Raw genomic sequence first — 23,955 nt, 5'->3', positions numbered from 1 at the left:
TGAGCGGGGATTCGATGTATTTTAAAATCCTCCCCAGAAGTTTCAGCTGGTAGTGGCAGGTACTAACCACCCGATTTATCTGAGGGGCCAGGGTTAATCTGGAGTCCAAGACCACTCCCAAGTCCCTGACCTGGGTGGCTGTCTCAGGGACAGGTCCAAAAGACAATGGCCATTGGGGTGCTGAGGGAGTAATTTTCTGGTCACTGAATGTAATACATTCAGTTTTGGTGCCATTAAGCTTTAGATAATTGGCACTCATCCAGTGATCGATCTCCAAGAGACATCCGGCCAGATCGACTTGATCAACTGTTCCTTTGGCAAGCCTAAAGTACAGTTGTGTATCATCCGCATAAACATGAAACTGAAGATTGTGGCTTCTGATGATGTCGGCCAATGGTCTCAGATAGATGTTAAACAAGACTGGGGATAGTGCCGAGCCTTGTGGTACTCCACAGGACAGTGAGAGATCGGTTGAGTGAAATACCCCCAGCTTCACTCGTTGTATCCTGTCCTGGAGAAATGAGACCATCCATGCCAAGGTCTTTCCATCTATTCCAGCTACCACTCTCAACCGGTTCAATAACACTTGATGGTCAATAGTGTCAAAAGCGGATGATAGGTCCACATAAATGTCTACAGAACCTGTTCTATTAAACGCGTATACAAGTAGAGCCCCATGGACAGAGTGGAGAGGGTGTCAGCAGTAAGTTTGCATTGACGTCACTGATTAATTTGCCCTTCCTCTGATCCATCAGAACAATAATCCACAAAAAAACGGATCCTGTCTGTGGAGCATACGCCTTCACTCGGTCAGCATTTGCTCAATAATCAGTATTGCTAATGCAAAAAAAAACAGGAGTGGATTTAAAACAGAAATGACACGTGAATGGAATATTTGCATGTTTTCTGTGTTTTGTACCCACTCCTGCTTTTGGCTACCAAATCATAAGCCAATTCTGATGGGACCATATAGGCCTTACAGCTGCTACACAGACAGGATCCGTTGTGTGTCTCATTTTTCCTTTCTTCTGACAGATCAGAAGAAAGGTCAAATAAATGATTATGTCAGCCAGGCCGAAATACAATATAGTGGACCAGTCATGAAGTGAGGAGGGTGGGAACAGCATGAGAAGTCGACAAAGTGGACCTATGACATAGTGGTTAGGTGGAAGTAGCTTGAGTAGACCATAGAGTGGCCCAATGACAAAGTCTGGAGGTGGCGGCAGCATCAGGGGGTCAAAGAGTAGCACAACAATGAGAAATTGTGGAGGTGGCAGCAGCATGAGGAGGCCACAGATTAGCACAACGATGAGAAATTGTGGAGGTGGAAGCAGCATGAGGAGGCCACAGAGTGGCACAAAGACAAAGTGTGGAGGTGTCAGCAGCATAAGGAGGCCAGAGTAGCATGACAAACAGATATTGTGGAGGTGGCAGCAGCATGAGTAGGCCACAGAGTGGCACCACGACAAAGTGTGAAGTTGGCAGCAATATGAGGAGGCCACCGAGTATAACAATGACCAAGTCTGGAGTTGGCTGCAGTGTGAGGAGGTCACCGAGTGGCACAATGACCGAGTCTGGAGCTGGCAGCAGTATGAGGAGTCCACTGAGTGGCAAGGTGACATAGTGTGGAGATGGCAGTAGTAGCAGCAGCAGCATCAGGATACCACGGAGTGGCAAGGTGACAGCGTGGAGATGGCAGTAGCAGCAGCAGCAGCAGCAGAAGCATCAGGATACCACAGAGTGACAAGGTGTCATAGTGTTGAGATGGCATTAGCAGCAGCATCAGGAGGATATCACAGAGTGGAAAGGTGACATAGTGTGGAGATGGCAGTAGCAGCATCAGGATACCACAGAGTGGCAAGGTGACATAGTGTGGAGATGGCAGTACCAGCAGCAGCATCAGGATACCACAGAGTGGCAAGGTGACATAGTGTGGAAATGGCAGTAGCAGCAGTAGCAGCATCAGGATCCCACATATGGTGATGCTGCATATGCTGACACAGGGCTGTGGTGGCAACATTGGCACCCTGGCCACGCTTCACCTTCTGCCCACATAGTCTACATATGGCCATGTTAACCTCCTCCGGCGGCTTTACAAAAAACTGCCACACGGCCGAGTAGATGATTTTCCCCCCAACAGTCTGCACTGACTGACTGCTGCCGCCCGCTGCTTCTGTAAACCCCTGCACCACTACCTCCCGGGCAGGTAGGCTGCTGCGAAGCAGGTAGTCTACCCCGGGCACGTTTGGCTCCCGACCTCCTACTGTGAATATACACTGCTCAAAAAAATAAAGGGAACACTTAAACAACACAATGTAACTCCAAGTCAATCACACTTCTGTGAAATCAAACTGTCCACTTAGGAAGCAACACTTAGTAACAATCAATTTCACATGCTGTTGTGCAAATGGGATAGACAACAGGTGGAAATTATAGGCAATTAGCAAGACACCCCCAATAAAGGAGTGGTTCAGCAGGTACTGTAGTGACCACAGGCCACTTCTCAGTTCCTATGCTTCCTGGCTGATGTTTTGGTCACTTTTGAATGCTGGCGGTGCTTTCACTCTAGTGGTAGCATGAGACGGAGTCTACAACCCACACAAGTGGCTCAGGTAGTGCAGCTTATCCAGGATGGCACATCAATGCGAACTGTGGCAAGAAGGTTTGCTGTGTCTGTCAGCGTAGTGTCCAGAGCATGGAGGCGCTACCAGGAGACAGGCCAGAACATCAGGAGACGTGGAGCAGGCCGTAGGAGGGCAACAACCCAGCAGCATGACCGCTACCTCCGCCTTTGTGCAAGGAGGAACAGGAGGAGCACTGCCAGAGCCCTGCAAAATGACCTCCAGCAGGCCACAAATGTGCATGTGTCTGCTCAAACGGTCAGAAACAGACTCCATGAGGGTGATATGAGGGCCCGACGTCCACAGGTGGGGGTTGTGCTTACAGCCCAACACCGTGCAGGACGTTTGGCATTTGCCAGAGAACACCAAGATTGGCAAATTCGCCACTGGCGCCCTGTGCTCTTCACAGATGAAAGCAGGTTCACACTGAGCACATGTGACAGACGTGACAGAGTCTGGAGACACCGTGGAGAACGTTCTGCTGCCTGCAACATCCTCCAGCATGACCGGTTTGGCATTGGGTCAGTAATGGTGTGGGGTGGCATTTCTTTGGAGGGCCGCACAGCCCTCCATGTGCTCGCCAGAGGTAGCCTGACTGCCATTAGGTACCGAGATGAGATCCTCAGACCCCTTGTGAGACCATATGCTCGTGCGGTTGGCCCTGGGTTCCTCCTAATGCAAGACAATGATAGACCTCATGTGCCTGAAGTGTGTCAGCAGTTCCTGCAAGACAAAGGCATTGATGCTATGGACTGGCCCGCCCGTTCCACAGACCTGAATCCAATTGAGCACATCTGGGACATCATGTCTCGCTCTATCCACCAACGTCACCTTGCACCAGAGACTGTCCAGGAGTTGGCAGATGCTTTAGTCCAGGTCTGGGAGGAGATCCCTCAGGAGACCGTCCGCCACCTCATCAGGAGCATGCACAGGCGTTGTAGGGAGGTCATACAGGCACGTGGAGGCCACACACACTACTGAGACTCATTTTGACTTGTTTTAAGGACATTACATCAAAGTTGGATCAGCCTGTAGTGTGTTTTTCCACTTTGATTTTGAGTGTGACTCCAAATCCAGACCTCCATGGGTTGAAAAATTTGATTTCCATTTTTAAATTTTTGTGTGATTTTGTTGTCAGCACATTCAACTATGTAAAGAACAAAGTATTTCAGAAGAATATTTAATTAACTCAGATCTAGGATGTGTTATTTTAGTGTTCCCTTTATTTTTTTGAGCAGTGTATTTTTCTTTTTGTACTGAAATAGGCCACTAAACGCTTTCAACACATATAACTACCAAAGTGAACTGAGAATATATTTTTCTTTTTGTACTGAAATAGGCCACTAAACGCTTTCAACACATATAACTGCAAAAGTGAACTGAGAATATATTTTTCTATTTGTACTGAAATAGGCCAGTTAACGCTTTTAGCAGAAATAAATGCACCAGTAAAGTGGTTATATAGTTTTCTTTCTGTACTGAAATAGGCCACTAAACGCTTTTGCCACAAATAACTGCACCAGTGAAGTGCATATATTGTTTTCTTTCTGTACGGAAATAGCCCACTAAACGCTTTTGCCACAAATAAGTACACCAGTTAAGTGTGTATATTTATTTATTTCTGTACTGAAATAGGCCACTAAACGCTTCTTTCAGAAAAACCTGCACAAGTGAAGTGCGTATATATTTTTATTTCTGTATTGAAATAGGCCACTAAACACTTTCAACACATATAACTGCAAAAGTGAACTGAGAATATATTTTTCTATTTGTACTGAAATAAGCCAGTTAACGCTTTTAGCAGAAATAAATGCGCCAGTGAAGTGGGTATATATTTTTCTTTCTGTACTGAAATAGGCCACTAAACGCTTTCAACACATATAACTGCAGAAGTTAACTGAGAATATATTTTTCTTTTTGGACTGAAATAGGCCAGTAAATGCCTTTAGCAGAAATAAATGCACCAGTGAAGTGCGTATATATTTTTCTTTCTGTACGGAAATAGCCCACTAAACGCTTTTGCCACAAATAAGTACACCAGTTAAGTGTGTATATTTATTTATTTCTGTACTGAAATAGGCCACTAAACGCTTCTTTCAGAAAAACCTGCACAAGTGAAGTGCGTATATATTTTTATTTCTGTATTGAAATAGGCCACTAAACACTTTCAACACATATAACTGCAAAAGTGAACTGAGAATATATTTTTCTATTTGTACTGAAATAGGCCAGTTAACGCTTTTAGCAGAAATAAATGCACCAGTGAAGTGGGTATATATTTTTCTTTCTGTACTGAAATAGGCCACTAAACGCTTTTGCCACAAATAAATGCACCAGTAAAGTGCATATATTTTTTTCTTTCTGTACTGAAATAGGCCGCTAAACGCTTTCGCCACAAATAACTGCAACAGTTAAGTGTGTATATATTTTTCTTTCTGTACTGAAATAGGCCACTAAACGCTTTCAACACATATAACTGCAGAAGTGAACTGAGAATATGTTTTTTTATTTGTACTGAAATAGTCCAGTAAACGGTTTTAGCAGAAATAAATACACCAGTGAAGTGCGTATACAGTACAGACCAAAAGTTTGGACACACCTTCTCATTCAAAGAGTTTTCTTTATTTTCATGACTATTAAAATTGTAGATTCACACTGAAGGCATCAAAACTATGAATTAACACATGTGGAATTATATACATAACAAACAAGTATGAAACAACTGAAAATATGTCATATTCTAGGTTCTTCAAAGTAGCCTTCTTTTGCTTTGATTACTGCTTTGCACACTCTTGGCATTCTCTTGATGAGCTTCAAGAGGTAGTCCCCTGAAATGGTTTTCACTTCACAGGTGTGCCCTGTCAGGTTTAATAAGTGGGATTTCTTGCCTTATAAATGGGGTTGGGACCATCAGTTGCGTTGAGGAGAAGTCAGGTGGATACACAGCTGATAGTCCTACTGAATAGACTGTTAGAATTTGTATTATGGCAAGAAAAAAGCAGCTAAGTAAAGAAAAACGAGTGGCCATCATTACTTTAAGAAATGAAGGTCAGTCAGTCAGCCGGAAAATTGGCAAAACTTTGAAAGTAAGGGCTATTTGACCATGAAGGAGAGTGATGGGGTGCTGCGCCAGATGACCTGGCCTCCACAGTCACTGGACCTGAACCCAATCGAGATGGTTTGGGGTGAGCTGGACCACAGAGTGAAGGCAAAAGGGCCAACAAGTGCTAAGCATCTCTGGGAACTCCTTCAAGACTGTTGGAAGACCATTTCAGGGGACTACCTCTTGAAGCTCATCAAGAGAATGCCAAGAGTGTGCAAAGCAGTAATCAAAGCAAAAGGTGGCTACTTTGAAGAACCTAGAATATGACATATTTTCAGTTGTTTCACACTTGTTTGTTATGTATATAATTCCACATGTGTTAATTCATAGTTTTGATGCCTTCGTAGTCATGAAAATAAAGAAAACTCTTTGAATGAGAAGGTGTGTCCAAACTTTTGGTCTGTACTGTATATTTTTCTTTCTGTACTGAAATAGGCCACTAAACACTTTTGCCACAAATAACTGCACCAGTGAAGTGCATATGTTTTTTCTTTCTGTTCTGAAATAGGCCACTAAATGCTTTCAACACATAAACCTGCAGACGTGAACTGAGAATATATTTTTATTTCTGTACTGAAATAGGCCACTAAACGCTTTCAACAGATTTAACTGCAGAAGTGAACTGAGAATATATTTTTCTTTTTGGACTGAAATAGTCCAGTAAATGCTTTTAGCAGAAATAAATGCACCAGTGAAGTGCGTATATATTTTATTTCTGTATTGAAATAGGCCACTAAACACTTTCAACACATATAACTGCAAAAGTGAACTGAGAATATATTTTTCTATTTCTACTGAAATAGGCCAATGAATGCTTTTACCAGAAATAAATGCACCAGTGAAGTGTGTATATATTTTTCTTTTTGTACTGAAATAGGCCACTAAACGCTTTCAACACATATAACTGCAGAAGTGAACTGAGAATATTTTTTTCTTTCTGTACTGAAATAGGCCACTAAACGCTTTTGCCAGAAATAAATGCACCAGTGAAGTGCGTATATATTTTTCTTTCTGTACTGAAATAGGCCAATAAACGCTTTTGGCAGAAATAAATGCACCAGTGAAGTGTGCATATATTTTTCTTTCTGTACGCTTCCAACACATATAACTGCAGAAGTGAACTGAGAATATATTTTTCTCTTTCCACAGATATAAGCCACTAAAGGCTTTTCAACATAGCACTTGCACCCCAAGAACAAATTGCTGGAATGACATAGCTGTATAATGGCTATTTGGATCCCCAAATTATCTTTCCCTGCACTTGTAAATCGCTTTTCTAGCACTGTCCCTAGCGCCTTCTGACGTGTCTGCCTGCACTAAGATGCTGTGAAATAATTCCTCCCTATCCTTTCCCTGCACTTATAAATCGTTTTTTTCAGTTTCTTTGTTCGCAATGAGGTTTTTCCTATTGCTGTCCCTAGCGCCTTCTCACGTCTGTCCCTGCACTCAGAACGCTGGAAAATGGCAGAATCTAAAATGGCTGCCGTATTTATAGGGCTGTAACATCACAGGGCTGGCTTGCTGCTGATTGGCTGCATGCATGCATGTCAATCTGGGTTATCCTGCCTTCCCAGAGTTCCTTGCCCCATGTCCTCACACGTGTAGCCATTTTAGAAAAATTGCGATTCGTTACCACGAAGCGCGAGGAAATTCGCATTTGTTGAGAATTACATTTTTCCTGAAATTCGGATTGAATTCCACTTCGTCAGTTTCGATTCGCTCATCTCTAATAATAATAATAATAATAATAATAACATTTTTATTCAGTCACATATCAGATTGTCGTCAAGGTCAAAGAATAGAATTAAGAAAGCAAGTTTGTATGTGAATGAAGAAGAAGACAACAAAAACTTTAAATGAACATAAAACAGTAAAGTTACCTAAAAATGCTATCAAATCATGTTACAAAGCAGGAACAGCTGAGCGTATTCAAATACAGTTTTGTGGGAAACTGTTTAGCATAAATTGGAATTCCTTCATTTCAATCCCTGCTGTTTCTATACTTAGGACTCCAGTGGGCGGTCCAATTCAGTGATTGGAGCATGCAAAGCTGTCAACCATTAAGTAGGACCACCCACAGGACTCCTAAGCATAGAAAATGCAGAGGGTTAAAACAAAGAAATAAAATGAAGTGCAATGAAATCAAGTAGGACTGCCCACTGGACTCCTAAGTATAGAAAGGACAAAGGTTTTTAGTAAATGAAATACAAGTTATTCTGAATCTTTATACTCCAGTTTCATGTGGAGTTAACTCTTTGAAACCGATATGAGAATTTTTATTTTCTGGAGAAGAAACATTTTATCCAGGCCAACATTTCCATATACAGTTGCTTAATATTTTCTGCATCTGTCACATATAAAGGTAATACCCTAGAGTGGTATTACAATTCCTACACCCTGATACTGCCTCTAATATCTAACATTAATGTCATCTGTGTATTTATTCCAGGTCCTCCTACATTGTGCATTCCTAATTATTGCTATGTAACTGTTATTTGTTGTATTAGATTTTTTAGATAGAATGGAACTTACCATTCAATTCTCCCCCTTTTGGGCAGAAGTGGGCCAGTCCGTTTCCTACCAAGGAAGGCGCTGCAGGAAGTTTTCAGTCAGTCTGAGGGCAGTCTAGTCTAGAGTTGAAAGGAGAAGAGAATTACCCTGACTCCTTACAGATTAACCGGTGTAGGGTGTTGCGTGGTGGTCAACAGCCAAAGGCACCCAACTCAAAATGTAGCAAAACAGTCCTAAAGTCCAGCGACCAGACTAAAACCGAGTTTAGCACAGCAGAGAGGTAAAGCAGATTATTCAAGTTTGCCTGCCAGTTTATACCAAAACCTACTAGAACTAAGAGAAACACCACTTCTTGTGTGGATGCAAGTTGATTCAAGTAAAGCTGTTGAACTTTATAAAAGTCTGGACTTGACTATTTCTCCACTTCCACCATTACTCCCCCCATTATTGCTTCAGAGCCTAACCCTGGGGAGCGACGGTATCCATGTAGGAGCACCGTGACACAAACAGAAAACTATTTGGGCCATTCAGACGTCCGTAAAATGGGTCCGCATCTGTTCCGGGTGAGGGCCCATTCATTCTCTATGGGCTCTCCGCATCCGCATTTCCTGAGCGCGGCCCCGATCTTCCGGTCCGCAGCTCCGCAAGAAAATAGAGCATGTCCTATTCTTGTCCGCAATTGCAGACAAGAATAAGCATTTCTATGGGGGTGCCGGCCGGGAGTATCGCGGATCCGCAATTGAATAAAGATTCATTCAAAAGTCAGTGTCTGGTTAACTGAGAGCAATACTCAAATAGTTTCATAATTAGGGGTCATCCACATACCTATTTTTTGACCCCTTACAAGCTCTTGAACCGTAATATGGTGCACATAGTTTCTAATGGTGCACTACTGTACCTCTGTATGCCCCTAATTCCAGTTGAGATACAGAGTTTTTTCAGGAGTCTGTGGGGACATATATCAAGACTGGCTTTCCCATATGCCAGTCTTTAACCCCTGGGGAAGATGCGCCTAATTTATAAGGAGTCAGATGCTTCAATGTTCCTCCAAGTGCTGACATGGACCTGAGCTATGACTTACGACAGTTTATAGTAAATCTGGTGGGCCATAATAGGCTCTGCCCTTCCCGCTAAGTCCCTAAAGTCTCGAAATATGACACAAATATGGAGTGCGCCATATTATGGAGTTACATCATAGTGGCGTAAATAGTTTGATAAATGCCTCTCTGTATGTTTCCAACAAAACACAAAAAAACTTTCTACTGTATATTCAATCAGATGCCATATTGTGAATATATAGTATATATCTGTAAAATGGTGCCCTAATAAGGCATCATACAGTAGTATGCAGAATTACAGATGCTCAGTGTGTGCATGAATGCATGAGGGAGGAGAAGCCAAGTTGCTGTCTATTTACAAGTGAAACAGTAACATTTCGAATGGAGAACAACATGGCAACAACTCACAATCAGTACACTTTTCATGTCAATATGACTGAGAAATGTTCAAAGTGGAATTGCACTTTAATTTTCAGTCTTGAATAACTCTTAAAAAACAATTTTAGAAATATACGATTTCTCAGAGAAACGTTGGCCAGGCAACATCCCTATATTTAGCGATCTAATTTTCTTTCTCTTCATTCATGGTCATAAAATGAAGTGTATTTTCCAGGAAAGAATGAACTTTTAAATCAAAACCACTCAGCAGCTGAATGCCAGAGACAACAAGTGAATAATAAATCCAGGACCATTGTATGGAAATGTCTCCCTTCTTTAAATGTAATCTTCCAGCATAGTATTTGACCACGTCAGAATGTGTCGGGGAAACCACTCATTAAAGATGATTGCTACTTCAAGAATGGTCCGCCATCCCTAAGGCGAGAACCTGCGTGAGGAAGGATTCAAGAAAGCACATGCCACAGGAATGCTACATGACTTTAAGGCAAATACTTTTTCATGCTCCGGTACTTTAAATGTTTGAAAGGAAGCTCATTACTATAAGCAAATTTAAAGGCAATTATCAGAATGTCACATTAAAGTCTCATGTTGGTGTTTTTCCCTCTTTTTAGAAAGAAAATGTATAAATTATGGAACAATTGTAAAATCCCTCTGAAGAATAATCCTCTTATTGCTTTTAAGATGTAACTGAAGATAGGGGTCCGTTCTGAATGGTAGTCATGAAGAATGGAGGGATTTCATGCACTTAAGGCTCATTGGATTATAATGTGTTGTTATGACATGAACAAGAATTTTCTTAGTGACTGTGGTCACCGTTATTCTTGTGAAGTGATTTCTTACAGTAAATGTATATCCAGAATCTCTGGATAGATGGATGGATGGATATAAGTGTAATACCCCAGACTTTGGGTATTACTATTGTGTTCTTTAATTATTCTATTTTATACGCAATTCTATGTAACGTTACGTAAAGTATGGCATCTGTATTATGTCTTTTTATTCAGCAGGGCGAGGTATTGGTTGCCAATGGTTGGCTGTAACAGGGCTTAGCCACCCTGTTCCACTCCTCCTGGTAGAGTTGGCTTGTTGGACTTCCTTGCAGGGGAAGTCTAGAGTTAGTTAGTTCAGTCTACGTTAGAGTTAGGCGGAAAGTGGACATGAGAGGTCCTGTCCTGATAGTGGAGGGGAGTTGGAAGGCAACTCATAGAGCACACCTACTATGAGGGATCTCTACTGAGAGTCAGAATAACCCTCTCTTTCCATAGAGTGAGGAAGCAGCTCATAGAGCACACACTCTCAGGAACTGAAGGAAGGACTCAAGTGAAGACTTGGGATCCGAGACAGCAGAGTGAAGTGCAATAGTGCTTCTACAGACACTGCTGTGAGGTGAAGGATTAAGGCTAAAGACCAAACAACCACTAGGCCAGGACAAGTGCAAAACTGCAGTCATCCAACCTGCTACCATGCCTCCTCACCTAGTGACAGAGGAGAATTGTGCTAAAGCCTTCTGCTACTGTATGCATTTTCAAGTTCTATGTTGTACTTAGTAAAAATAACTTATATGTTTAACTTTGGCCTCATTATTCAGTGCTACAGTAAAGGCCTGAGGTAGGACACCATGACTCTAAAACACTATATCAGGGACACTACCACGCCCATCCTTTACACCGGCTGCCACTGGGGCTCGCTGCATTAGACAGATAGATAGATATTAGTAAAAAAAAAACATTGAACTATTATCTGATGTAGAGATAGAGAGGGGACAAGAAAGCACAGATTAGTAAAATCTAGGGAGTAGGCTGAGTAGGTTAGCATCATGGGGGGTCAGAATTGGCTGTGAGGGGAGCTATGTGACTTCTGGCCCTAGGAACCATTGTCTGGAGAGAAGACCAGAAGTGGCCCACCTCCCCTTGCTCTATGTCCCCCAATGGATTCTAAATATCTGGTGACCACTCTCAGGGAGGCAGCAGCTCATCATGAGACTTCCTGGCAGGAGCAGCTTTATTTGGTATTGGGAGATGGGAGCACCGTGTTCAGTGCAGGGTCATCCTGGGCCAGGCACTGAAGGGATATCACGGTCGGCGTGGCTATCACATACGTGACACAGAGGGAGGGAACGAGGAAGGCCCTGCCCAAGTGAGAGGGAAGATGGTGACCCCTGACTCACCTGGCGGCTGGCACCTGGCTGCCCTGACGTCCCTAGACGGGTTCCTCACCCGTACGCCGATCACGTGCCTAAAGCCCTGGCTTTCCCTGAGCTGAGCCCTAGGTAGTGAACAGGGCGATGGGAACACTAGTCCGCACCACTAACTCTAAGGGAAAACACCAAGGGGAGGACAGACAACACAGACTCAACATATATTCCCAGATGGACGACAACAGGAGACAACAATAAGCCCAACAGGGATCCGGAGGGTAGCACTCAGGAACGACAAGCTGGATTCACCACTCCAGTGGGTCAGTATAGATGTCCAGGCAGGAAGCTCTATAACTGGCAACTAGAGAAGTGTGAGGGGAGAATATAAGGAGGTAGGGAGTGGCAGACAAGAAACAGCTGAGGAGGAGAATCTACGGATCCCTGAGAGAGACAAAAAGGATAGCAAGGCAAACACAGAAAACAATCACTAAAAAACAACGTGATCTTTAGATATAGAGCGCGCAGCCACCCGCTGCGACTTCCTGACCCCGGGTATAACGGAGTCAGACGTGGCTCTTGATACCCTCGTGACAGTACCCCCCCTTTCACGAGGGGCCTCCGGACACTCAGGACCAGGTCTCTCCGGATGAGAGGCATGGAAAGTCTGAACTAACCTGTTGGCGTTTACCTCTGACGCTGGAACCCACATTCTTTCCTTGGGACCGTAACCCCTCCAATGCACCAGATACTGAAGAGAGCGGCGGACCCGACGAGAATCAACAATTCTGGCTATTTGAAACTCCAGATTACCAGCCACAATGACAGGAGGAGGTGGCAGCGGCGATGGTTCTAGAGGTGGAACATACTTCTTGAGTAACGATTTATGGAAGACGTTATGGATCTTAAAAGTCTGAGGTAGCTCCAGGCAAAAAGCCACAGGGTTAATGACGGCTACTATTTTATAGGGACCAATGAACCTAGGACCCAGTTTCCAAGAAGGAACCTTCAACTTAATATTCCTAGTAGACAACCACACATAGTCATTCACTCCTAGGTCCGGACCTGGCGACCGTTTCTTATCGGCCATGCATTTATATTTACCACTCATCTTTTTCAAGTTAACTTGCACCTTCTGCCATACCGATGAAAGAGATGAAGAAAACCTTTCCTCTTCGGGAACCTGTCATGGTCTTACTTTCTTGCTGTTCTCCTTCGTTTGACATGTGCTGGCGGCCATCTTGGTTTCTGGGTTTCTTGTAGCCTTCCACCCTGCGGCTCCTCCTTCCCACTGGGAGGAGCTGGATGCCTAGCTCATATATATAGGAGGTCTGTGGCTTCAGTTCCTTGCTTGGTCCTCTTGTGTTCACATGCTTCTAAGACTGCTGCTGCTTCTGGTTCCTGATCCTGGCTTCGTCTGACTACCCTGCTGGTTCCTGATCCTGGCTTTGTCTGACTACCCTGCTGGTTCCTGATCCTGGCTTCGTCTGACTACCCTTCTGGTTCCTGACCTCTGGCTTCGCAAAGACTCTGCTCGGTTTCACCATCCGTTTGGACTTTGCTTTACAGCTTTATTTTCAATAAAGCCTTCTTATTTTCACTTATCTCTTGTTGTACGTCTGGTTCATGGTTCCGTGACATTAGGACCAAGCCATGAATTCTGATGGTACAGGGCCATCCTCGCTACCCACGCTGGTTGCCAGACTTGATCATCAGGATCACCTGTTGGGTCGGTTCGCTGTGGCGTTGCAAACCCTGCTTGAACGCACGGCTCATTTCGCTCCTGTTGCCGATGGGTCGGTTGTCGCTCCTGGGCTCGCTCCTACTGCCGCTCCGGTTGTTGCGCCAGAGTCTACCCCGACACCTGTTGTTGCGCCTGCGGTGTTTCGGGGTATGACCGGTTCTGCCCCTCTTCCACAGCGCTTTGGGGGAGAGCCAACTCAGTGCCGAGGTTTCCTTAACCAGGTGGGCATTTATTTCGAGTTGCTGCCACATTTCCCACTGAGAGATCAAAGGTGGGCTTCTTGATCTCGCTGCTCTCGGACAAGGCCTTGGCCTGGGCCAGCCCTTTATGGGAGAACAACAATCCGGTGGTTGCCGAGTTTTCCGGTTTTGTTGCTTCTCTTCGGAAGGTATTCGATGTGCCGGCTCGTGCTGCCTCTGCTGCGAAGCTCCTTATGTCCATCAGACAGGGTTCACGATCCGTAGCTGAATACGCCATTGAGTGTCGTACCCTGGCAGCAGAGGTGGGCTGGAATAATGAGGCTCTGGTCGCTGCTTTCTCTCATGGTCTCTCGGATGCCTTGAAGGATGAGGTTGCAGCTAAGGACCTACCAGTTGAGCTCGAGTCTCTTATTTCTTTCCTGATTTTGATTGACACCAGACTCAGGGAGAGACCTTCCTTTAAGGAGAACCTGCGGAGGTCTTCTAACAGATTGGTGCCTACGTTTGCTGTCCCACCCGTGCCTCCCTCTCCTCCCACGCCTCCTGGGGATGACTTGTCTGGGGGTGAACCCATGCAGCTGGGGTTTGCTCGCCTGTCCGAGGGGGAGAGGGCACTCCGGAGACGCGAGGGCCGATGCATGTACTGTGGTCTCGGTGGGCATTTTCGGTTGGCATGTCCGAACCGTCCGTGAAAACGCTCGTACCTGAGATCCTGTCGGGGGCAGATCTTGGGTGGAGTCTCCTCGTCCCCGGTTTCCCGTGTTGACAAACCACTGATCACTGTTGTCCTCTCCTGGGTCGGGGGCTCGGTGACGACCCAGGCGTTGGTGGACTCTAATGCTGGTGGTTTGTTCATTGATAGTGTGTTCGCTGCCGCCAATTCCATTCCTCTGCAGGCTCGAGGTTCCCCACTGGCTCTTGAGGCGATAGACGGCAGACCCCTTCTGCCGCCACACGTGACTCATGAGACCCTTCCAGTGGGGATAGCCATTGGTGCCGTTCACAGAGAGTCGGTCTGCCTCCAGGTTATTTCGTCTCCACACTACTCGGTGGTCTTGGGGTACCCCTGGCTCCAGAAGCATAATCCGACTTTCGATTGGAGATCGGTCGAGATCCTCTCGTGGTCACCGCAGTGTGGGGCTAGTTGCATCCATGGGTCTGTCAAGTTGCTGTGTACTTCCTCGGACTCTCTGTTGCCTCCTGAATACGAGGAGTACCGGGATGTATTCGATAAGGTGCGCGCGGTTGCCCTACCTCCGCACCGCCCATACGATTGTGCCATAGAGTTACAATCTGGTGCCGTTCCTCCTCGTGGCAAAGTCTATCCACTGTCGGTAGCGGAGAATGAGGCCATGGAGGAGTACGTGAGGGAGGCGCTTTCACGCGGACACATTCGCAAATCTTCGTCCCCGGCAGGGGCTGGATTTTTCTTTGTGAAAAAGAAGGGCGGTGAGTTGAGGCCTTGCATCGATTACAGGGGTCTCAATCGCATCACGATCAAGAACGCTTACCCGATACCCTTGATTTCCGAGCTGTTCGATCGCCTTAAAGGGGCCACGGTCTTTACCAAACTCGACCTGAGGGCGGCATATAACCTGGTAAGGATCAAGGCGGGCGATGAGTGGAAGACCGCGTTTAACACCAGGACCGGTCATTACGAATCCTTGGTTATGCCCTTTGGGTTGTGCAATGCGCCCGCAGTCTTTCAGGAATTCATCAACGATGTTTTCCGTGACCTGTTGCAGCAGTGTGTGGTGGTCTATTTGGATGACATCTTGGTATATTCTGAATCCATGGAGGCCCACATTCTGGATGTCAGACGAGTGTTGCAACGGTTACGAGAGAACAAGCTGTTCGGTAAGCTTGAGAAATGCGAATTTCACAGATCCCAGGTAACCTTCTTAGGTTACATCATTTCCGCTGAGGGGTTCTCCATGGATCCTGAGAAGGTTTCGGCTGTCTTACAGTGGCCCCAGCCCAGTGGTCTTCGTTCCCTGCAGCGCTTTTTGGGCTTCGCCAATTATTATCGGAAGTTCATCAGGGACTTTTCCATGCTGGCCAAGCCTCTCACGGATCTGACCAGGAAGGGCAGTAATTCCCAGGTCTGGCCGCTCGAGGCCATCTGAGCTTTTGAGGCCCTAAAGTCCGCCTTTGTGTCGGCTCCGATTCTGTCGCATCCCAACCCTGGGTTGCCCTTTGTCCTCGAGGTGGACGCGTCTGAGACGGGAGTAGGCGCCCTTCTGTCTCAGCGTAGAACACCAGAGGGTCCTCTGCTTCCTTGTGGGTTTTACTCCCGGAAACTGTCTTCCGCGGAGTGCAACTATCAGATTGGTGACAGGGAGTTATTGGCCATCGTGCAGGCCCTTAAAGAATGGAGGCACTTGCTCGAGGGTTCGGTGGTTCCGGTTCTCATCCTGACGGACCACAAGAATCTGACCTACCTTTCTGAGGCCAAGAGATTGACACCACGTCAGGCCAGATGGGCTCTGTTCTTGTCACGTTTTAATTACGTGGTCTCCTACCTACCCGGTTCCAAGAACATCAGGGCGGATGCCTTATCACGGCAGTACTCCGAGCTGTCCAGGGAGGAGTCGATTCGGACTTCGGTCATACCTCCGAATCAGATCCTGGCCGCCATTCGCACCAGCCTGACCTCTCCCCTGGGTGAGCAGATTTTGGCGGCTCAATCTGGTGCTCCCTCTGGGAGACCCAACGGCAGATGTTTTGTGCCTGAGGAGTTGCGCACTCGGTTGTTGCGAACCTACCATAACTCCAAGACCGCGGGGCATCCTGGAAAGAATCAGCTGTCCTGGGCTGTTTCACGTCTGTTCTGGTGGCCTTCCCTACGTTCCGACATCGCCGCATATGTAGCGGCATGCTCCGTTTGTGCCCAGAGTAAGTCCCCTCGGCACCTTCCGTTGGGCCTTCTGCAACCCATAGCCACCGGGGAGCGCCCATGGTCACACCTGGGGATGGATTTCATTGTGGACCTCCCTGCATCCCGAGGCCATACGGTCATTCTCATGATTGTGGATCGGTTTTCCAAAATGTGCCACTGTGTTCCTCTCAAGAAGTTACCCTCTGCACAAGAGTTGGCCACGATTTTTGCCAGGGAGGTCTTCCGGTTGCACGGTTTGCCCAAGGAGATTGTGTCGGATCGGGGGAGTCAGTTTGTGTCCAGGTTCTGGCGCGCCTTTTGCTCCCAGTTGGGGATTCATCTCTCCTTCTCCTCGGCTTACCACCCTCAGTCCAATGGGGCCGCAGAACGATCCAATCAGGCCTTGGAGCAATTCCTTCGTTGCTATGTCTCCGATCACCAAGACAATTGGGTTGACCTCCTGCCTTGGGCTGAGTTTGCCAGGAACACGGCGGTGAACTCTTCCTCTGGGACGTCTCCCTTCATGGCCAATTATGGGTTCCAACCTGCCGTGTTACCGGAGGTATTCTCTCCCCAGGATATTCCGGCTGTAGAGGATCACCTTTCCGTCCTACGTGCTTCTTGGGTACAGATCCAGAAGTCCCTTGAGGTCTCTGCGCAGCGCCAGAGACTCCAGGCTGATCGCAGACGAGCGCCTGCTCCTTCCTACCAGGTCGGAGACCGTGTATGGTTGTCCACCCGCAACCTCAACCTTCGAGTGCCCACTCCCAAGCTGGCGCCTCGCTTTGTTGGTCCCTTCCGAGTGCTTCGCAGGGTAAACCCGGTAGCCTATGCCCTTGCGCTTCCTCCTGGCATGCGGATCTCCAACGTGTTTCATGTCTCCCTGTTAAAGCCACTGGTGTGTAATCGTTTCACTTCCTCGGTTCCTCGGCCTCGTCCGGTCCAAGTGGGCAATCGTGAGGAATATGAGGTGAGCAATATCCTGGACTCACGCCTGGTCCGCGGTCGGTTGCAGTTTTTGGTCCATTGGCGTGGTTATGGTCCAGAGGAAAGTTCCTGGGTTCCCTCCGCAGATGTCCATGCTCCTGCCTTGCTCCGAGCCTTCCACGCACGCTTCCCTCAGAAACCGTTTTGTGCTCCGCGGAGGAGGGGCCCTTGAGGGGGAGGTACTGTCATGGTCTTACCTTCTTGCTGTTCTCCTTCGTTTGACATGCGCTGGCGGCCATCTTGGTTTCTGGGTTTCTTGTAGCCTTCCACCCTGCGGCTCTTCCTTCCCACTGGGAGGAGCTGGATGCCTAGCTCTTATATATAGGAGGTCTGTGGCTTCAGTTCCTTGCTTGGTCCTCTTGTGTTCACATGCTTCTAAGACTGCTGCTGCTTCTGGTTCCTGATCCTGGCTTCGTCTGACTACCCTGCTGGTTCCTGATCCTGGCTTCGTCTGACTACCCTGCTGGTTCCTGATCCTGGCTTCGTCTGACTACCCTTCTGGTTCCTGACCTCTGGCTTCGCAAAGACTCTGCTCGGTTTCACCATCCGTTTGGACTTTGCTTTACAGCTTTATTTTCAATAAAGCCTTCTTATTTTCACTTATCTCTTGTTGTACGTCTGGTTCATGGTTCCGTGACAGAACCCCAGAAGACCCCCCCTCTTTGAAAGTACAAAATTGGGGATGAAAACCGTATGCACCAAGGAATGGTGACTTGCCAGTGGACTCCTGATAATGATTATTTATGGCAAACTCAGCTAACGGTAAATATGATGACCACAACTCTTGGTTTTCAGACACAAAACACCTTAAATATGTTTCTAGGTTTTGGTTGGTACGCTCAGTCTGTCCATTCGACTGAGGATGGAAAGCTGAGGAAAAGGACAAGTGAACCCCCAAACGGGAACAAAAAGCTTTCCAAAACTTAGAAATAAACTGGGTTACCCGATCCGAAACCACATCGGAAGGGACCCCGTGAAGCTTCACGATTTCACTGATAAACACCTGAGCGAGAGTTTTAGCATTAGGAAGTGCGGGTAGCGCAATAAAGTGTACCATTTTGCTAAACCTGTCTACTACTACCAAGATAACTGTTTTACCCGCCGACAACGGTAAGTCAGTGATGAAATCCATTGACAGATGTGTCCATGGCCTATTGGGGATGAAAAGTGGCAATAAAGACCCTGCTGGACGTGTATGAGAGACTTTCGCGCTTGCACAAGTAGAACAAGTAGACACGAAATCCATTACATCCTGACGCAACCTTGGTCACCAAAAACGACGAGATAAAAGCTCCAAGGTTGCTTTACTACCCGGGTGTCCAGCAAGTGCCGAATTATGATGTTCTTTTAATAATTCAAGACGCAGGTTTAACGGTACAAATAATTTCTCTGAGGGGCAAGAGGCCGGGGCGTCCCCCTGAGCCTCTAACACCTTTCCCTCTAGAACAGAGTGTACAGCAGAGACAACCACTCCTCTTTGTAAAATAGGTACCGGATCACAAACATTACCCCCTCCAGGGAAACTACGAGATAATGCGTCTGCCTTGGTATTTTTTGCCCCAGGACGATAGGTGATTACAAAGTTAAATCTGGTAAAGAATAGCGACCACCTAGCTTGTCTAGGGGTGAGACGCTTAGCCGATTCTAGGTACAGAAGGTTCTTGTGATCCGTAATCACCGTGACGGGGTGGATTGCTCCCTCTAAGAAGTGACGCCACTCTTCAAGCGCCAGTTTAATCGCCAACAGTTCCCTATTTCCAATATCATAATTCTTCTCTGCAGAAGATAATTTTTTGGAAAAGAAAGCGCAAGGACGCCATTTGCCAGGAGACGGACCCTGAGACAATACAGCTCCCACTCCCACCTCTGACGCATCTACCTCGACAATAAAAGGCTGGGAGACATCAGGTTGAATTAGAACAGGTGCCGAGGTAAACCTCTCCTTTAGAGAGGAAAATGCATCTTTAGCGGCGACAGACCATTTGGAAAAATCCGTCCCCTTCCTAGTCATGTCGGTAAGGGGTTTAACGATCACTGAATAATTTTTAATGAACTTTCTATAGAAATTAGCGAAACCCAAAAACCGTTGTAGGGCTTTAAGGTTCTCAGGAAGATCCCAATCTAAAATTGCCTGGACCTTCCCAGGATCCATGCGGAAACCTGAAGCAGATAATAGATATCCCAGGAACTGTAATTCCTGAACAGCGAAGACACATTTTTCAATTTTCGCATATAATTTATTCGTCCGTAGGACCTGCAGTACTTGCCTGACATGCACCTCATGTGTTTTCAGATCAGCCGAATAAATTAAGATATCATCTAGGTATATGACTACAAACCTGCCGATGAGATGACTAAAAATATCATTAACGAAATGTTGGAAGACAGCAGGGGCATTGGTCAGACCGAAAGGCATAACTAGATTTTCATAATGCCCCTCAGGGGTGTTAAAAGCTGTCTTCCACTCATCCCCTTCCCTGATACGAATCAGATTGTAGGCCCCCCTAAGATCAAGTTTGGAGAACCACTTAGCACCCGCAATCTGATTAAAAAGGTCAGGAATGAGAGGAAGAGGGTATGGGTCACGGATGGTTATCTGGTTTAACTCACGGAAATCTAAGCAAGGACGCAGGCCCCCATCTTTCTTTTTAACAAAGAAAAACCCTGCAGCCACGGGTGAAGAAGAGGGTCTGATGTGTCCCTTAGCCAGACTCTCGGAGATATAATCTTTCATGGCTTGTCTCTCGGGACCCGAAAGATTATACAACCTGGACTTGGGTAATTTTGCCCCGGGAATCAGGTTAACCGGGCAATCATAAGGACGATGAGGTGGTAGTTTCTGACAACCCTTTTCAGAAAAAACGTCCTCAAAGTCCGAAATAAATGTAGGTAGGGAAGCTATGGAGGCGATTAAGCAATTGTTATTTAAGCAATTCTCTCTGCAATGCTCACTCCACTCCAATATCTCCCTGGCCTGCCAATCCACCACTGGATTGTGCGCTATCAACCAGGGAAGACCCAATACCACCGGAGAGGGAAGGCCCTCCAGAACGTAACATGAAAGACACTCATTATGGTGGTCCCCTACCCGAAGGTGTAAATTACGAACAATGTGGGTGAGGTTTCTCTGAGACAGAGGAGCAGAATCTATAGCGAATACGGGAATAGGTCTCTGCAGCGTACAGAGAGACAAACCCATAGTGCGGGCAAAATGGGCATCAATCAAATTTACCCCTGCTCCACTGTCTAGAAAAACAGAAATAGACTCCGTCTTAACACCAAAAACAATGACCGCTGGTAACACAAATTGAGATGTTCGTATGGAGGAAACGTATACCCCCCCGGCTGACATCCTCCGCACAGCCCGGGGTTAGTAGTTTTCCGACGGTCTTTTGTTTTTGAGAAAGGAGGGACAGACATTAATGAAATGACCCCTCCCCCCACAGAAAAAACAAGCCCCCCCCCTACGGCGAACCTCGGGAGGACGGACCTGACGAGAAGTTCCGCCTAGCTGCATAGGCTCATCTAAGTCAGTACAGGCTGTAGCTTGGGAGAGGTAACCAATTGCTCCGGAATTTTCGATCTCTCCCTAAGACGTCTATCTATTCTGATAGAGAGGGACATAACAGCATCAAGGGAAAGGGGGGTCTCATACAGCGCCAGTGCATCCTTAATCCTTTCAGATAACCCAGAGCAGAACTGACTCCTGAGAGCCGGGTCGTTCCACTGAGTATCCGTAGCCCACCTACGGAACTCTGAGCAATATTCCTCTGCTGACCGATCTCCCTGTAGGAGTCTCCGTAACTTCGACTCAGCCAGGGCGACTCGGTCAGGGTCATCATATATGAGACCCAAAGCCCCAAAAAATCCCTCCACTGACCGGAGAGCCTGAGAACCAGGGGGTAACGAGAACGCCCAGGATTGCGGATCCCCCTGAAGCAGGGAAATGACAATCCCTACCCGCTGTTCTTCATGACCTGAGGAGTAAGGGCGCAACTTAAAATATAATTTGCAGGCCTCACGGAACGTCGCAAATTTGTCCCTTCCCCCAGAAAATCTGTCGGGAAGAGCAACCTTGGGTTCAGTGACAACCTGGTTACCCATAGCAACCGCTGGGGGTGCGGTCTGCTGCATTTGCTGCTGTTGTTGGAGAACAGACGCCTTCAATCCTGCCACCTCCAAAGACAGGCTTTGAAGCTGTTCTGCCAAGGCATCAATAGGATCCATATTGGATTCTAAGTAGAGAGAGAAAAAAATAAAAAAACAACAAAAAAAAATTATAAAATATTTTATTTTTATTTTTTCTCAAAAAGTAATGGCCAGTTATAATATCACGGTCGGCGTGGCTATCACATACGTGACACAGAGAGAGGGAACGAGGAAGGCCCTGCCCAAGTGAGAGGGAAGATGGTGACCCCTGACTCACCTGGCGGCTGGCACCTGGCTGCCCTGACGTCCCTAGACGGGTTCCTCACCCGTACGCCGATCACGTGCCTAAAGCCCTGGCTTTCCCTGAGCTGAGCCCTAGGTAGTGAACAGGGCGATGGGAACACTAGTCCGCACCACTAACTCTAAGGGAAAACACCAAGGGGAGGACAGACAACACAGACTCAACATATATTCCCAGATGGACGACAACAGGAGACAACAATAAGCCCAACAGGGATCCGGAGGGTAGCACTCAGGAACGACAAGCTGGATTCACCACTCCAGTGGGTCAGTATAGATGTCCAGGCAGGAAGCTCTATAACTGGCAACTAGAGAAGTGTGAGGGGAGAATATAAGGCCTCCTGCACACGACCGTTGTGTGCACCCGTGGCCGTTGTGCCGTTTTCCGTTTTTTTTCGCGGACCCATTGACTTTCAATGGGTCCGTGGAAAAAACGGAAAATGCACCGTTTTGCAGCCGCATGTTTCATGGCCGTTTCATGGCCGTGAAAAAAATATGACCTGTCCTATTTTTTTCACGGCCAACGGTTCACGGACCCATTCAAGTCAATGGGTCCGTGAAAGAACACGGATGCACACAAGATTGGCATCCGTGTCCGTGATCCGTGGCCGTAGGTTAGTTTTTATACAGACGGATCCGAAGATCCGTCTGCATAAAGCTTTTTCAAAGCTGAGTTTTCACTTCGTGAAAACTCAGAACCGACAGTATATTCTAACACAGAAGCGTTCCCATGGTGATGGGGACGCTTCTAGTTAGAATACACTACAAACTGTGTACAAGACTGCCCCCTGCTGCCTGGCAGCACCCGATCTCTTACAGGGGGCCGTGATCAGCACAATTAACCCCTTCAGGTGCGGCACCTGAAAGGGTTAATTGTACTATCATATCCCCCTGTAGGAGATCAGGGCTGCCAGGCAGCAGGGGGCAGACCCCCCCCCCCCCTCCCCAGTTTGAATATCATTGATGGCCAGTGCGGCCCCCCCCCCCTCTATTGTAATTATTCATTGGTGGCACAGTGTGCGCCCCCCCCTCCCTCCCTCTATTGTAATAATTCGTTGGTGGCACAGTGTGCGCCCCCCATCGGCCCCCCCTCCCTTTATAGCATTAACAACATTGGTGGCCAGTGTGCGGCCTCCCATCCTCCCCCCCCCATCATCATTGGTGGCAGCGGAGTTCCGATCGGAGTCCCAGTTTAATCGCTGGGGCCCCGATCGGTAACCATGGCAACCAGGACGCTACTACAGTCCTGGTTGCCATGGTTACATAGCAATAGTACAATAGTAGAAGATTCATACTTACCGGCTGCTGCGATGTTCGTGTCCGGCCGGGAGCTCCACCTACTGGTAAGTGACAGCCTCAGGTCTGTGCGGCGCATTGCTAAATGAACTGTCACTTACCAGTAGGAGGAGCTCCCGGCCGGACACGAACATTGCAGCTCCCAGGTAAGTATGAATCTTTTACTATTGTACTATTGCTAGTAACCCGCTGCCACCAATGATCGGGGGGGGGAGATGGGAGGCCGCACACTGGCCACCAATGTTGTTAATGCTATAGAGGGAGGGGGGGGGCGATGGGGGGCGCACACTGTGCCACCAACGATTTATTACAATAGAGGGAGGAGGGGGGGGAGGGTGGGGGGGCGCACACTGTGCCACCAACGATTTATTACAATAGAAAGAGGAAGGGGGGGGGCGGGGGGGCGCACACTGTGCCACCAACGATTTATTACAATAGAGGGAGGAAGGGGGGGGGGGCGCACACTGTGCCACCAACGAATTATTACAATAGAGGGAGGAAGGGGGGGGGGGCGCACTGGCCACCAATGATATTCAAACTGGGGAGGGGGGGGGGGGTCTGCCCCCTGCTGCCTG

The sequence above is a fragment of the Bufo bufo genome, chromosome 1 (genome assembly GCF_905171765.1).
Source record: "Bufo bufo chromosome 1, aBufBuf1.1, whole genome shotgun sequence".
NCBI lineage: Eukaryota > Metazoa > Chordata > Amphibia > Anura > Bufonidae > Bufo > Bufo bufo.
Note: the sequence above shows the minus strand (reverse complement) of the source record.